Source organism: Theropithecus gelada, chromosome 6, assembly GCF_003255815.1.
Source record: "Theropithecus gelada isolate Dixy chromosome 6, Tgel_1.0, whole genome shotgun sequence".
Taxonomy (NCBI): Eukaryota; Metazoa; Chordata; class Mammalia; order Primates; family Cercopithecidae; genus Theropithecus; species Theropithecus gelada.
The window spans coordinates 34796454-34811100 of NC_037673.1; the positions used below are offsets into that span (position 1 = coordinate 34796454).

The 14647-nt window shown below is 42.9% G+C and overlaps 1 protein-coding gene across 2 annotated transcripts in view; it reads right to left on the reverse strand.

Moving 5' to 3' along the window:
- The window catches only part of PRLR (prolactin receptor), a 160655-nt gene extending 154038 nt beyond the window's left edge, over positions 1–6617 (reverse strand). For both annotated transcript variants that reach the window (XM_025388979.1, XM_025388980.1), the window contains exon 1: positions 6171–6617. The gene's annotated coding sequence lies outside the window, so the exon portion shown is untranslated. The remainder of the gene's footprint in view (positions 1–6170) is intronic.
- Between the last annotated feature and the right edge of the window lie 8030 nt (positions 6618–14647).

Here is a 14647-nt window from a genome sequence, read left to right on the forward strand (position 1 = left end):
AGGAAACCAGTGCAAACCAGAACTGGCCACCCCTTGTTTCATTTAAGTCATTAACATAGCTCTATAATGCTGGGCTCCCCACCCCTAGAAGAAAACTGCCGCCATTTTTTCTCCATAGGACGCATGGAGAAGCATGTTTATTTGTGTCTGTGTCTCTGCACTTCCTCCCTGCATGTGTTTACATAGCTCCCCGCCCCACAACTAACTTGTCACGATCCTGCAGCTTCCCACAGCTGGGGAGAAGATGACTTTTTAGAACAAGAGGTCTCTCATTTTCCATTTCTGGTCAGTGAATAAAACCAGCTTGTCCTTTTTCAGTTGGGTGTTCTCTCTCTGGAACCCATACAGACTAGAGAAAGAATTCAGTCTACCAGTGACAGATGCACTAAGATTCATTCTTGTCAACTTCTTTACTGCCATGTCCCCCAGATTTGGATTTCAAGTGGAAATGAACAAATGTTATTCCAAGAGAATCTTACATAATGTTTTGCTCCAGCTACATAAAGGCAACTCCTCCCTGCAGGCACATGTCTAGAGAAGCCATTTGTATTCAGGTTATCAATCATAACCGTGGCCAATTTGTACAGTACATTTCACCATTAGCATTTTTTGTGGCATTATCTCATCAACACCAAACTTACTACAGGAAGTAAGGGAGAAAGGTGGGGGGAAAAAAGGGGGAGAGAGGGTAACACGCAAACCAGTAGATTAGACAAAAGCAGAATCCAGGTCTTTGCTCTCCCAAGTCAGAGGCTTTCTCCAGCAATACCAGAATCTGACTGCTCTTCTTTTTAAAATAAATGAAACTGCAGGAAAAAATTATATCATTACTTCATTGACATGTTTAATGGCCACTTTAGCTAGTGGACAAAAGAAACCAAAGCTGGTCTTTTGTGATGCCCCTGGAGCAGCACTTCTGGAAACTGGGACTACTTTTTGTTCATGCTGTTTTAAGCAAGAGGACAGGGAGAAACATTTATTACTGCATGAGATTACTTTTTTAATGAGCTTTGCACAAAAACATGAAGCTCTACTTGTCTCCTCGTCTGATTTTACAAAGTGCCCCAAACTACAAAGACAATGTACTAGGAAGTGATTTAAAGGTAAAACTTTAAATCCAGATTTAAAATGACCTTTTCATTGTAGGATGTTTGAAAGCCTCATGAGATTTGCCTGAGTGAGAGGATTGGTCTTGGTGATGAATATAATCACTGGGTCTATTTTATCAGATCCCAAAGTGACATGGTATAGTGGACTTCAAATGATCACCTGCTAACCAGCAGCATGAGAGTGGGGGAGAAGGAAAAGGGACCTCTTTTCTCTCGTGCTTCACCAAATAACTGAATATGGGGGCAGATGAGAAGGAGCCTGACACAAGAATAGAGGAAGAAGTTACATTTGGAAGAAGGGGGAAAAAGTTCCTATCATGTATTTGTCAACTTATTAGTCTAGATCAGTGCTATTCAATGGAAATATAATGTGAGTCATATATGTGATTTAAACATTTCTATTAAGCCACATTAAAAGGAAAAAGGTAAAATTAATGTTAATATATTTTATTTAAACTAGTATAGCTAAAATATTATTTCAACATACAATCAATATAAAAATTGAGACAGTTTACTTTTCCTTTTGTTTTTGTTTGAGACAGAGTCTAGCTCTCTCACCCAGGCTGGAGTGCAATGGTGCGATCTCAGCTCACTGCAATCTCTGCCTCCTAGGTTCAAGCTATTCTGCCTCAGCCTCCCAAGTAGCTGGGATTACAGGTGCCCGCCACCATGCCCAGCTAATTTTTGCATTTTTAATAGAGACGGGGTTTCACCATGTTCCTCAGGCTGGTCTCGAACTCCTGAGCTCAGGCAATCCACTGCCTTGGCCTCCCAAAGTGCTTGGATTACAGGCATGAGCCACCGCGCCGGGTCGAGACAGTTTACTTTTTCGGGGAAATACTAGATCTTTAAAAATCTGGGGTGCATCGTACATTTACAGTACATCTCAGTATGAAATAGCCACATTTCAAGTGCTCAATAGGCACATGTGGCTAGTGGCTACCGTATTGGACAGTTCAGGTGTAGGTGCACTAACTGGAATTTGGGACATCAAATACAAATCATTGTCAACATTTAGCTACTTAATATACTTTTGATACTCTCCTTCTACCGGCTCCCTCACTTTCTCCAAAAGACATTATCTCAAAGGCCACATGCTGTGTTAGCAAATAGTTGTGGGCTTTGGAGTGAAATAGACTAAGGGAGTCAAATACCAGCTTCGTAACCTTGGACTAGCTCCTTAACCTTGATGACTCTTGGTTTCTTCAACTGCAAAATAAAACAAATATAGCTAACTCACCAGATTGTTGGGAAGATAAACAGGGTGTACAGCACAGCCTAGAAGAGTACAGTAGGCATTGAAACAATAAGTCCCCCTATATACAACTCAACTTCTAAAGGGCCCATCTTCAGACTTCAAGCTCTACTGCTTCATTTACTTCAATTTAAGAACTTTCTCTTGAGAGTTCTGCTAAGGTAGCCCTTTCCCTAGACTTTTACAGGGCTGGCTCCCTTTTTGAAAACGTGGGTTTAAGTTCAAGGGTAACTTTTGTATGGCAATCTTCTCTGACTACCCTGTTGAAAGTTGCTCCCACTCCCTGTCACTCTCGAGCCTTCAGCGTCTATTTTCTTCATAGCATTTATCAGTATCTGAAATGATTTTATTTATGTATTTGTTCACCTGACTGTTTTCTGTCACTCTCTCTGGCATAGAAGCTCCACAAGGGCTGGGATTCTGTGTGTCTCATTCCCCACCGTGTCATCAAGTGCCGAGCACAAAACAGAGCTCAGCAAATGTTTGTCGAATAAATGAATGAAAATGTGCTCAGCACAGCGAGGTAAAGGTAAGTGGTGTTCTGATTCTAAAGTGGTAGAGAATGAACATTCTATAGCTCTGTTTAACTAAAAGGATTACCAAGGAAGTCAGTGACAGAGAGCCAGCCTCACCTGCTAATGTTAGGTATTGCCAATCTTGAGTCTAATGGCTGGACTTGGGAAGGGCCAGGAATATTCTTCTCCCATAGGTGATCTTGTTGTTGCTACCTGTTAATATGTATCACAAGCCAAGTACATGTTCACACCACTTCAAAGCACCCATTAGATTTGGCTCTTCCTGCCTTTTAGAAGAATCTTAATCCAGTTGACTGATGCAAGTTTCTGACATCGGGGAGCTTGGGAGCACTGGGTAGTGGAAAAAGAGTGGGTGCCAAAGTCAGACAGACCTGGACTTGGATCCTGGTTCTGCCTTTCCTGAGCCAGGCAGATGCGGGGTGTGGGGTGGGAGGCATATGTACATTTCTATGTTTCAGTTTCCTTACTGGTAAAGCTGTAAATGATAACTCGTACTCTGCAATCTGGCTATGAGAATTAATTGAGGCAATGTGTGAAAGTGCTTAGCACATCTTAAAGGCTCAATAAATAGTAGGCATCAATATTGCTATCTTTGCATGCAGGAATACCTCACCAAAGTATACTGATCTTTGGCTACTCTGTGGATATCCAATTTCCTTTTAAGTTTCCGATGTTTCCTTCTTTCATTGCTACATCAGCTGACCACTTGCAATGGAGGCACCAGGACCCCATGGAGAGAGAGTATACGCTGAGTTGGCTACATCTGTGCCAAGCTGTGAAAGATGACAATGGAGACATTTCTCTCTACAGTTTCTGAACATGGACCCAGCCACAAGACTTCTCTCCATGCCTGGCTGTTTGCAGCTACAGGCACAGCTCTAGCTGTTTTGTACTCAAGATTATGGGTCAAGAGAGACTTGAGAGACAGGTCAAGTATCCATGCCGGTCTGGACATATTTTACTTGCCGGCAATACATAGTGCTCTGCTTGACATTGCACAACTGGAACAGCCAGTCTGACTCTGTATTCTGAGCCCACCACTCCATTTTGAGCATAACTAGACCAGAACTAATTTTACTCGAGACAGAGAGAGTAAACTGTTCTAAAAAGCATGAGACTAGTGAACACTTACTTATGGTGCCACATTAATATTAATAAAAACAGCTTATCATTGACTATGGGCTAGGCATGATACATAGTATTTCCATTCTCCCAACAACCATGCAAACAAAAAAAAAAAAAAAAAAGAAGAAGAGAAAAAAACCAGCATTATTTTCATTGTGCTGATAGGAAAAGTGAAGCTCAGGGAAACTCAGAGACTTGCTCAGTGTGGGAGTCAAGATCTGAAGCCCAGTCTGCTGAGTTCCAAAGCCCTGTGTGTTTTCTGATGTACCTTGCTGGCACTGCTTGTGGAACACCCAGTGTCCCCAGAGATCTGAGTCCTTAGTCCTCTAAAGGCAAAGTACAGAGGTTCAAAAGAATACGGCTGCCTACTCATACTATGCCTCAGGGAGCAAAGAGTGCTTCATTTCCAAACAAAGCCTTGGCCTCCCTGCCATCCAGCTAGGTGACCTGAAGAGCACTCTGATTCAGACAGCGATCCTCTTTAGATGGCTCTCCAGTGTTGGTGGGACTGAAAATTCTAGGGGTAAGGACTGTCGCCTTAGGAGAGTCATTAAAAAGAGTTGTGAGGAGGTGTCCCCTGGAGTCAGAGGCTGGTAGAGCTCTGGAGAGAGCATGTGCGGAGCTCACCCATGACAGGGGAGCTGTCTCCTTCAGCAGCATGGCTGACTCCAGACCCCCAAGGCGGCTGTGGATTACTCCCACAGTCAGCACAACTGCCAGCAAGGAGTCGGCTGGGTGGTCTTGATGCAGGAGGGACAAAGGATTGTCACCTGGGGTTCAGGCATGGCTTTCAGGGAGTATCCACAAATCCTCAGGGATTGCACGTAAAATTTTATGTCCATGCCATATGCATTTTCCCCCAGGAAGAGGACTCACAGCTAATCCTCAAAAGGACCTATCACCCCCAATTTTTAAGAACCACTGAAATTAATATTTTCATCTGCTCCTCTCTTGCACTATGCAGCACTTCCACCTCATTAAACATTTATATATGTAAATAATTAATTACCTAAACTTTGCAGGAAAAAATCGAAGCCCAGAGAGGGTAAGTATCTTGCCCAAGTTTGCACAGCCGATGGTCAGGATTGGGATTAGCAGCACTTCCCTGGTCAAGTGAAGCACGATTTCAGGTGAGAAATCTTTGCCAGTCAACTTGACAAATGAAGACAAAGTGATCCCTCCTGATTAATAATAATGTTTTGCAACCATTTTCAAGTCCGGTCATAGAATCCCCTATGTTGCTTGTTCTTCGGGCAGTGTGGGTTGCTTCCTCAGGATACAGGTAGAGGTCACTAAAAGGATAGTTTTCTACTCAAAGAGCCAGGACTCCAGCCCTTGCCTTCCCCTGCCGCAGCACTCGGGCCGGCCCTCCAGTTACCTGAGTTTGCCTGACTTTAACCAACTCCCCTTCCCTTCCCTCCTCCCTCCTCCAGCGGGCTCTCCTTCCAGCTTCCTCCCGGGCTGCAATTCCTCTGCCTAGGTCCGTCTGCCTCCGTCCAGCTCCGGCTTCCGGCCCAGAGGCTGCTCACCTGCCCCTAGCCCTGCTGACTTTTGGGAGGAGCAACACCTTTCGGGTCAGCGTTGCTAACCCTAAACTTTCCCCGCTGGATGCCCGCGAGGCTGCTGCGGCGGCGGCTGCTGGTGGGAGAGTCTCGAGTCCGGCTGTCAGCACATCACCTGTCTGCGCCCCTTCCCCCTCCCTGCCCTTTTTTCCTTTTCTTTTTATTTTGACGCAAATAATTTATATTCTGAGAATCCCACAATCAACGCCGAAACTCATCCCACAATCAACGCCGAAACTCATGCCCAAGGATGCAGGTGAAGATGCCTTTGACAAAGACGAATGCGAGCCGAGTGCAGTTTGTAAAAGCTGGGGTTGGGGGCAGTGGTGGAGGCAAAGCACCTTAAGAGTATTTTTTAGCCCCTCTGAGAAGGGACATCCGGGCGGAAAGCGGGCGGATCCTGGGCTTCCCTGCCGGCTGCGGCTCTGACTCCCGGCTGGCGTTCTCTCCAGTAGCCCGCGCTGGCGGCCACCGCGCTTCCCTTCCGCACGCGGGCCTCGAACCCGCAGCCCGGACAGCGGCCGCCCGCGCCGCCCCTGCCGCGCGCCGTTGGAGGCGGCCTCAGCTCGCCATGGGTACTCACTTTTGCCGGGGAGCAAAGTCTGCCAAATCAGTCGATGAGCACTTCCTGCACGAGGAGGTGAAGCTCCATTGTGTGGAAAGCTGTTTCGCGAACGGTCGGTAAAATCCAGAAAGAGGGAGAATGAGTGAGTAAGGCAGAAAGCCCAGCCCAGAAAACCGGCGTCTGGGGATTTCAGCCTCCGCTCCACTGTCCCCAGCCCGGTGGCTCTGTGAGAAGAAGCTCAACTCCGTGCACTTGTTCACTCTTTCTTCATGAGAGGAGGAGTCAGTGTTGCAACATTTATGTTCCTTGCTGGAGGCAAAACAGTGATTTTCTTCAGCATGCAAAACGTCCAGAGCCTGCCAGTTTTACAAGGCGACGGAGGTAGTTGGCGGAGCTAGAATCCTGCGAAGACGTGAAGAAACAACTGATTTCCCCCAGATCGATTTTGCATGATTAGGGCCACACGTCTTTGAGACTGTACCAGAAAATAGACAGACAAAACAATAATAAAAATGACTTAGTGAGTTGAAAGACCTCAAAGATGATATTTTTCCAGGCAGCCAAGATGTGGAGTGTCTCCGTGTCAAATTTCTTTCCTTATTTCTGAGTAACATTGAGCAGCAGCTTGACAACAGTTGAGAGGTTCTCCAGGATTTGAATTGCACCTTGCCTGGGGAGTCAGATAGAAAGGAGCAAAAGAAGATAGCGACCTAAGAAGGTTTTTCTTTCTTTCTTTTTCTTTTTTTAATACCCAAAGCGCAAACTTCCAGGGTGCTGTGTTTATTGTCTGCCATATGAATATAATACATAAACATTGGTGGTGCCTAAATAGCCCCACTTCTGTGTTTTCCACAAATAAAGAATTGATCTTTTCTAACGGGCTGCATGTTGTTCTGAGTTTTCTTTTCCTTGAAACCACACACAACCGCCTTTTCTCTTGCAAAAACAAAAACCCCACATTTAACAGTACTGAAACAAATAGTAGCAGCTGCCTGAATCAAATAGTTATTTCTGGCTATGTATGTTGCTGGTGTCATTTGATGCCATAATAATTAATGCATCTGATTGTTAACACAACCCAGAGGGCCACCGAGGAATATTTTAAAAAAAGGTTTTTGAGTTTTGTTGTTGTTGTTGTTGTTGAGATGGAGTCTCGCTCTGTCGTTCAGGCTGGATTGCAGTGGTACAATCTTGGCTCACCGGAACCTCCTCCCCCCGGATTCAAGCAATTATCCTGCCTCAGCCTCCCAAGTAGGTGGGATTACAGGTGCGTGCCACCACGTCCGGCTAATTTTTTGTATTTTTAGTAGAGATGGGGTTTCACCATGTTAGCCAGGATGGTCTCGATCTCCTGACCTCATGATCTGCCCACCTTGGCCTCCCAAAGTGCTGGGATTACAGGTGTGAGCCACCGCACCTGGCTGTTTTTGTTTTTGTTTTTGTTTTTAAGTTATTGAAACATGAGGCTTTCCCCTTTGATTTGACTGCCACTCTGGAATAACTTGGAAATCACAGTTAGCAGTGGGCATTTGCCAAACCACAGGAAGCCATTGAAAATCCCATGATGCTTTGGTGATCCTTTTGGACTGGAATCCCAGAAGCAACTGCATGGGCACAATAACCTAATGCTTCCCAATCAATAACACGTCCTTGTACAATTAAAACATAGACTCCAGCTGGTTCTATTAGCTAATGGGAGATGCATCTTTCACGTGCAGACTGCACATGCTTCCTCTGATGATTAGGGTATATTTACTTTCACTCATAGGTGTTCATGAAGGTACGCAACTTCTATTTATTTTCAGAACCACTGGGCGACATGAGATCCTCAGTGGCAGAATATTTCTATATGACCTTTGCAAAGCAAAGGGTCACTCAGTTCTACAAGAGTTGTTCTAATTAGACTATTTTAACAGTGAAACAGAAAATCACTCTGGGTAACTCCAGACTGTCAGCTTTTAGAAGACAGGGACTTGGCTTTTCCTCCTAGTGGTTCCCACTCAGCTACAGGCAGCTCGGCTTGTCTGTACTCCTAGTTTACAGATTGGTTATTGCGTGGCTAATCCATACCTGGCTGGTAAGAAGGGCAGGGCTGACTCTCTGCTTTGTTGTGTAGCACACGGGCACTGTCACAAAGCCACGGGTACTCATGGTCAGTGAATTACCTTGCCCCAGCTTTCCTGAGATGATGAAATCCGCAGTGAGCCTCTACATTTTCCCTTTCTACCCCACAGTGGTTCTGTTACTATCTCCTGTCTATGCACTGATATGCTCCAGCTTCTTTACTGATGTCCTCCTCTAGTTCATCTCTGCATCTCTGTCTTAATGGACGTGTTCATCCTTCTTTCCAAGCTGACTCCCCCAGCTGAGTCCTGGACCCCATATCCGTTTACTTCCTTCAAGACCTTGCTTCTCAACCTGATGCAGAGGAAGAGCCCAGCACTGGCACAGGGTTGGGTCCTTGCTATTGTTGGTTTCTCACTGTAAATTGGACACAGTAACACATGCCTCAAAAATCCAGTCAAAAGAATAATAATGGTGATAGCATATGTAAAATGCCTGCCATCTAACAAATTCTAGAAACATCAAGTTCCTTTTTTCCCTTCCCCTTTCCTCTACCTTTCTTGCATATTTAATCTTTTCTGCCCCACAGGCTTCTTTATCTCAACCTACAACTTCCTACATCTTCTTTGACCCTTCTGACGGCTTTACAATTTAATTCACTCGTTTCTTTACCTGCCAAACTTAGTGAAAGAATGACTTACACACACCAGCTTTCCTGACTTATTACCCTCTCAATGCCTTAACTCACTGGTTCTCAACCTTGGCTGTGAACAGGAATCACCTGAGTGTTTAAAATGTACTGTGTCTGGGTGTCACTTGCAGAGCTAATGCAGGAGGTTTAGAATGGAGCTCTGACTTCTCTCTTTTTACAAAAATGCACAGCCAGGGTGGAAAATGGCTCCCTTGAATCCCTTTGCACCTGGCTTTCACCACTACCACTCACTGGCTGCTCTCTGGGAGGGCCCTGCAGGCCTCTCTGCAGCATTGGGCTTTGATTCACTTCCTCCTCTTGAAGTTCTCACGCCTTGGCTTCCAGGCCTCTGCCCTCCTTTGGCTCCCTTCTGTCTGTGGCATTCCTCTGTTGGTTTCTGCTGTTGCTCCTTTTCTTTCTCCTCCTTCTCAAATAGGGAACGTTTTGTCATTGCTGCTTCATTTTTATTCTTTGAGAACCACATTTCTTTTCTTTTTCTTTTTCTTTTTTTTTTTTGGTTTTAAGGAGTGGAGAGGTTAACAGGCAAGAAGGGGCAAGAAGGAAAGGGAGAAGGTAGAAAGAAGCAGCTTCCCTGTACAGAGACGGCGGGGTGGAGGGAGGGGAGAGGCTCCAAAGCCGAAAGAGGAAGTCCCCACTTGCTGCAGATACCAGCCAGGTATATACGCAGAGGCTGGAGGAGGCAGTGTTTGATTTGCACAGGGCTCAGGACTAGGCATGTCATTCAGGTAGCCCATGAAAGAGCTGGCCTTCCCACCCTAGTCTTTTAATATGCAAATGTGGGGCTCCGTGATGCTCTACACAGGTAGAGATATGTGGGGGCGGCCATGTTGCCAGCAACATGTGGGGCAAAGGCAGGAAGGCCCTAGGAATCGCCATGTTTGGGTGAACCCAGTTTCTAACGGTCTGCATTTGTATATCAAAGGTTACCAGCCTGGCTCTAAAAGCCGGGGCTTTACAAGAAGCTTTTCTGGAGATACTTTAAAAAACGAAAACTTCCCAAGGACCCCTTTTCCTCCCTATCTGCCTAAAATAATGTCTTAATAACTCCTACCACATTGCTCCCTGTGGCGATATCACACTAACTGCTGTTAGGGGGTTTTGGGCGAGACTCTTTCTGGCTAATTCCGGCTGAAAAGGGGCCTCTAATGGGGAACAGCAGCTAGGGCTCCTCTTGGGGTCAACTTAAGGGTCCTCAGAAGAATGGCGTGTCCATATGTGGGAGAACTACGTTTCTTTCTTTAGAAAAAAAATAGAAAACTGCTAAAAATATCCAAAGAATCAAAAACCCAAATCCTAGCACTGTTAAAAAGGAATCTACGTCTTTATCTGTAAAGTAAAACATAGTACTTCCAAATCACACATTCTCCTTCCTTCATCTGATCCCATCTCGGAGGTAACCACCATTGACATATTGGTGATTGTCTCCTTTTTTATATGTGTATATAGTCATGTCTCTGTATGCACATGCAAATATTTTAAAAATTCAAAATGCAATAATTTCTGTGACTTTTCTTTTTTAAGCTTAATGAAATCACATATTCTGGGTAACTATGAATATGTTTACTCCATTTTTTTTTTTAATGGTTACATAGTTTGTAATTTATTCTACCATTCTTCCTTTATTAGGTCTTTAGTAATTCCAGCTTTTTATTGTAAGAAGTGCTGCTACGATTGTCTTTGCATGGATCTTAGGATAGATACTTAGAATGGCCTGGTTGGCAGGCATGTTGCCTCAAGCCTGCCTGTAATCCCAGCACTTTGGGAGGCCAAGGCAGGGGAATCACCTGAGGTCAAGAGTTTGAGACCAGCTTGCCCAACATGGCGAAACTCTCTCTCTAGTAAAAATACGAAAATTAGCCGGGCGTGGTGGTGCATGCCTGTAGCCCCAGCTGCTAGGGAGGCTGAGGCCAGAGGATCACTTGATCCTGGGAAGCAGAGGTTGCAGTGAGCCATGGCACTCCAGCATGGGCAACAGATTGAGACTGTGTCTCAAAGTAAATAAATAAATAAAATTAAAAATTAAAAAAAAAAATGGCCTGGTTGGTTCAAAGAGAACGAACATTAAAATTTTGATGGCTACCAAATTGCTCTCCAAATATGTTATTGGAGAAAGCCCTAGAAATGAGATCACTGAGTCACAGGGTAGGAACATTTTAAATTTTCATATATACCTCCAAATTTTATCCACAAATGTTTATGAGTGTCCACTCTTACCAAGGATGTTTACTCACATTTTTGCTAGCACTGGACTTTATCAATCTTATCTTGCCAGTCTGATAAGCAAAATATGATAGCTCATTGTTGTTCTAATTCACAGTGTTCTGGTTGCTTTCAAGGTTGAGTTCATGTGCTTATTATATTTTGGCTTTTTCTCTTATGTTGTGGCCGTTCCATCCTATGCCTATTTTTCTTTTGAGATATTCTTTTTTTTTTTTTTTTTTTTGAGATGGAGTCTTGCACTGTCACCTGGGCTGGAGTGCGGCAGCATGATCTCGGCTTACTGCAACCTCCACCTTCCAGGTTCAAGCAATTTTCCTGCCTCAGCCTTCCGAGTAGCTGGGATTACAGGCACCCGCCACCATGCCCAGCTATTTTTTGTGTGTTTTAAGTAGACACAGGGTTTCACCATGTTGGCCAGGCTGATCTTGAACTCCTGACCTCGTGATTCACTCACCTCAGCCTCCCAAAGTGCTGGGATTACAGGTGTAAGTCACCTCACTCGGCCCATATATATATATATATATATATTTATTTATTTATTTTTTTTTTTTTCCCCCGAGATGGAGTCTTGCTCTGTTGCCCAGACTGGAGTGCAGTGGTGCAATCTCAGCTCACTGCAAGCTCCACCTCCTAGGTTCATGCCATTCTCCTGCCTCAGCCTCCCGAGCAGCAGGGACTACAGGTGCCCGCCACCACGTCCGGCTAATTTTTTGTATTTTTAGTAGAGACGGGGTTTCACTGTGTTAGCCAGGATGGTCTCGATCTCCTGACCTCATGATCCACCCGCCTTGGCCTCCCAAAGTGCTGGGATTACAGGCATGAGTCACCATGCCCAGCTTCCATATCTTTTAAAATTAATTTTTGGCATCTCTTTTATTATTAAACATACTAACACTTTGTTCAATGTATAGCAAACATTTGTGGCTGTCATGCTTCCTTTGATATTGTTAATGGACTGTTTCGTTGCATAAAAGTTTTTAATTTTCATGTACTCAAATCTGTCAATTATTTTCTATTACAGCTTTTGGGTTTTTTGTTTTGCTTCTTTGCAACTAACACTGTTAATTTTTTTTAATAGATCTTTAATTATTATATAAGATGGACAGTTAATTTTCTCCTGAATTTTATTTTTAATTTTACCCCTTATAGAAAAATTCATAATTTCTCCACTGATTTCTAGTGTCACATATCATGTGTTACATTTTGATATATATTTATATGGATTTGGGACACTACTCTGTTTCTTTGAGATGCCTATTTATATGCCGAAAAATATACAGTTTTGTTTACTGTAACTGTAAAAACAGAAAGTTTCTTGGTAAGGCCACTATATTTATTTTTTCATAAAATTTTAGGGTCAATTTGTTCAATTCAAAGCCTTTTTTTGGCATTACATTACATTTATATATTAATTTGAGAAAAATTGATATTGTTAGGACATTAATTCTTCCCATCCAGGAAATATGTCATTTATGTCTTTTTAAAAGTATCCCTCAATTTTTTAAATGTAATCTTATATCATTATAATCTTTTTGCACAATAATTTGTGTAATCATTCTATATTATGAACATTTAGGTTGTTCCCAAATTTTTACTCTCATAAATAATGCTGTAATCAACATAGTTATGGGAAGTGTAGAAAAAAATTTTGCCTTTGGGGAATTAATTTCCTTTGTCTAAAATACCAGGTGAGGCCCAACTAGGTCAAAGAGCAGGCACTTGTTTATGGGCCTTGAGATATAAAAGCTTATTATTATCTTTTTATGGCTTCAACTGTTAGTGTTCTGTCTGTTACACTCTACTTCCAATTAGGAACAAAGTCTTTAAATATTTTTGTCCTTTCCACTGTTATTGCCTCAATTTGTCCCTTCATCATTTTTTACTTCTTCCTCTTCAATAGCCCCCTGGCTGGACTCATCTTCACCAGTCTTGCCTACATCAAACTCAAATGCTTTCATGGTAAACCTGATTACATTAATCCCTGAATTAAAAATTTTTAATGGCATCTACTTCCCACAGAATAAAGTTAGAACATCTTTACTCCTGCTGTTTTCATTGGGCTTTAGAGTAGTAGCTCAATACATATCTACAGTGTGTTTGAATCCATCCTCTCTTCTTGGAATGTTATTTCCCACCCCTCATCTAAAAACCTTACCCATTCTTGATCTTCAGACCTGATGGTACTTTCTTCTTAAAGCCTTGCCTGATCACTCCAACTCTGAAAGCACTGTGCTTGCTTCTGTCATATAGCACTTGCAAATGGGTTTATAATACAGCTGCTTTGTTCTACCTCCAAAGGTCATTGTGAGGCTGATATGAGTTGACATGTGGTTAATTATAAACCATGTGTAAATATAAGGCACTGCTATTATTAGATGTGTCCATCCTTCTAAGAAAGCCCACACTGGTGGATAAGCAGTGACGTAAGTACAATCAGCTTTTATGAGCATGGGAATGGGAATCATTTGCTCCATGGGAAGATGCTAAGAGAGCTGGCCTATTGACTGATAAGAATTCATGTCTCCCAAACCCAAAGAGGGAAAACTGAGTCTGCTGAATCAAGTGCAGCAGTTATTAGTCTCTGTATTAGCTGCGTGGATGTCTTCGGGCTACTGTAGTCTGAGTCCTGCTATTCAAAGTATAGTCTTTGGGCCAGGTGCATTGGTGTCATACTAATTATCATTTTAACCCTAGGCATAGCCTACGAGTGAACCCAGAAGGGAATAGAGTGAATTCACTTAGTAATTAGTTTAAACTAAAACAAATGATTTTGACTTATTAGATTATGATTAATCATAATCTTATTAGAAATGCAAGATCTCAGACCCCATCCCTACTTTCTGAATCAGACTTTGTATTTTTTCTTTAATTTATGAAGAACATAAATTTATTTCTCACAGTCCTGGAGACTGGGAAGTCCAAGATCAAGGTGCCAGCATTTGGTCTGGTGAGAGACTTCCTGCTGCATCAGACTTTATATTTTAACAAGATCCCTAGGTAGTTCATACGTACATTAAATTTTGAAGAATTATTTTCTAGAGAAGTGACCTCCAAAGTTTTCTGTTTATCATTTCAGCAGTAAAATCATTTTTAGCATGCCTTCCCAAATACATATGTATTTTTAGTCATAAATTTTATATATGTACTACTGTATTATAAATGAATGAAAGTAGAAATTTTAAAACAATGAAATAAGATGAAACAAAAATTTGACCATGGAATCCTACACAGCCATAAAAACCCCAAATCATGTCCTTAGCAGTAAGATGGATGCCGATGGAGGCCATTATCCTAAGCAAATTAATCCAGGAACAGAAAACCAAATACCTCATGTTCTCTATTATAAGTGGGAGTTAAACTTTGAGTATGCACGGATGTAAAGATAGGAAAAATAGACACTGAGGAATTCTAAAAGGGAAGGGAAGGAGGGTGGCAAGGACTGAAAACTACCTATTGGGTACTGTGCTCATTGGATGACATGATCATTCATACCCCAAAC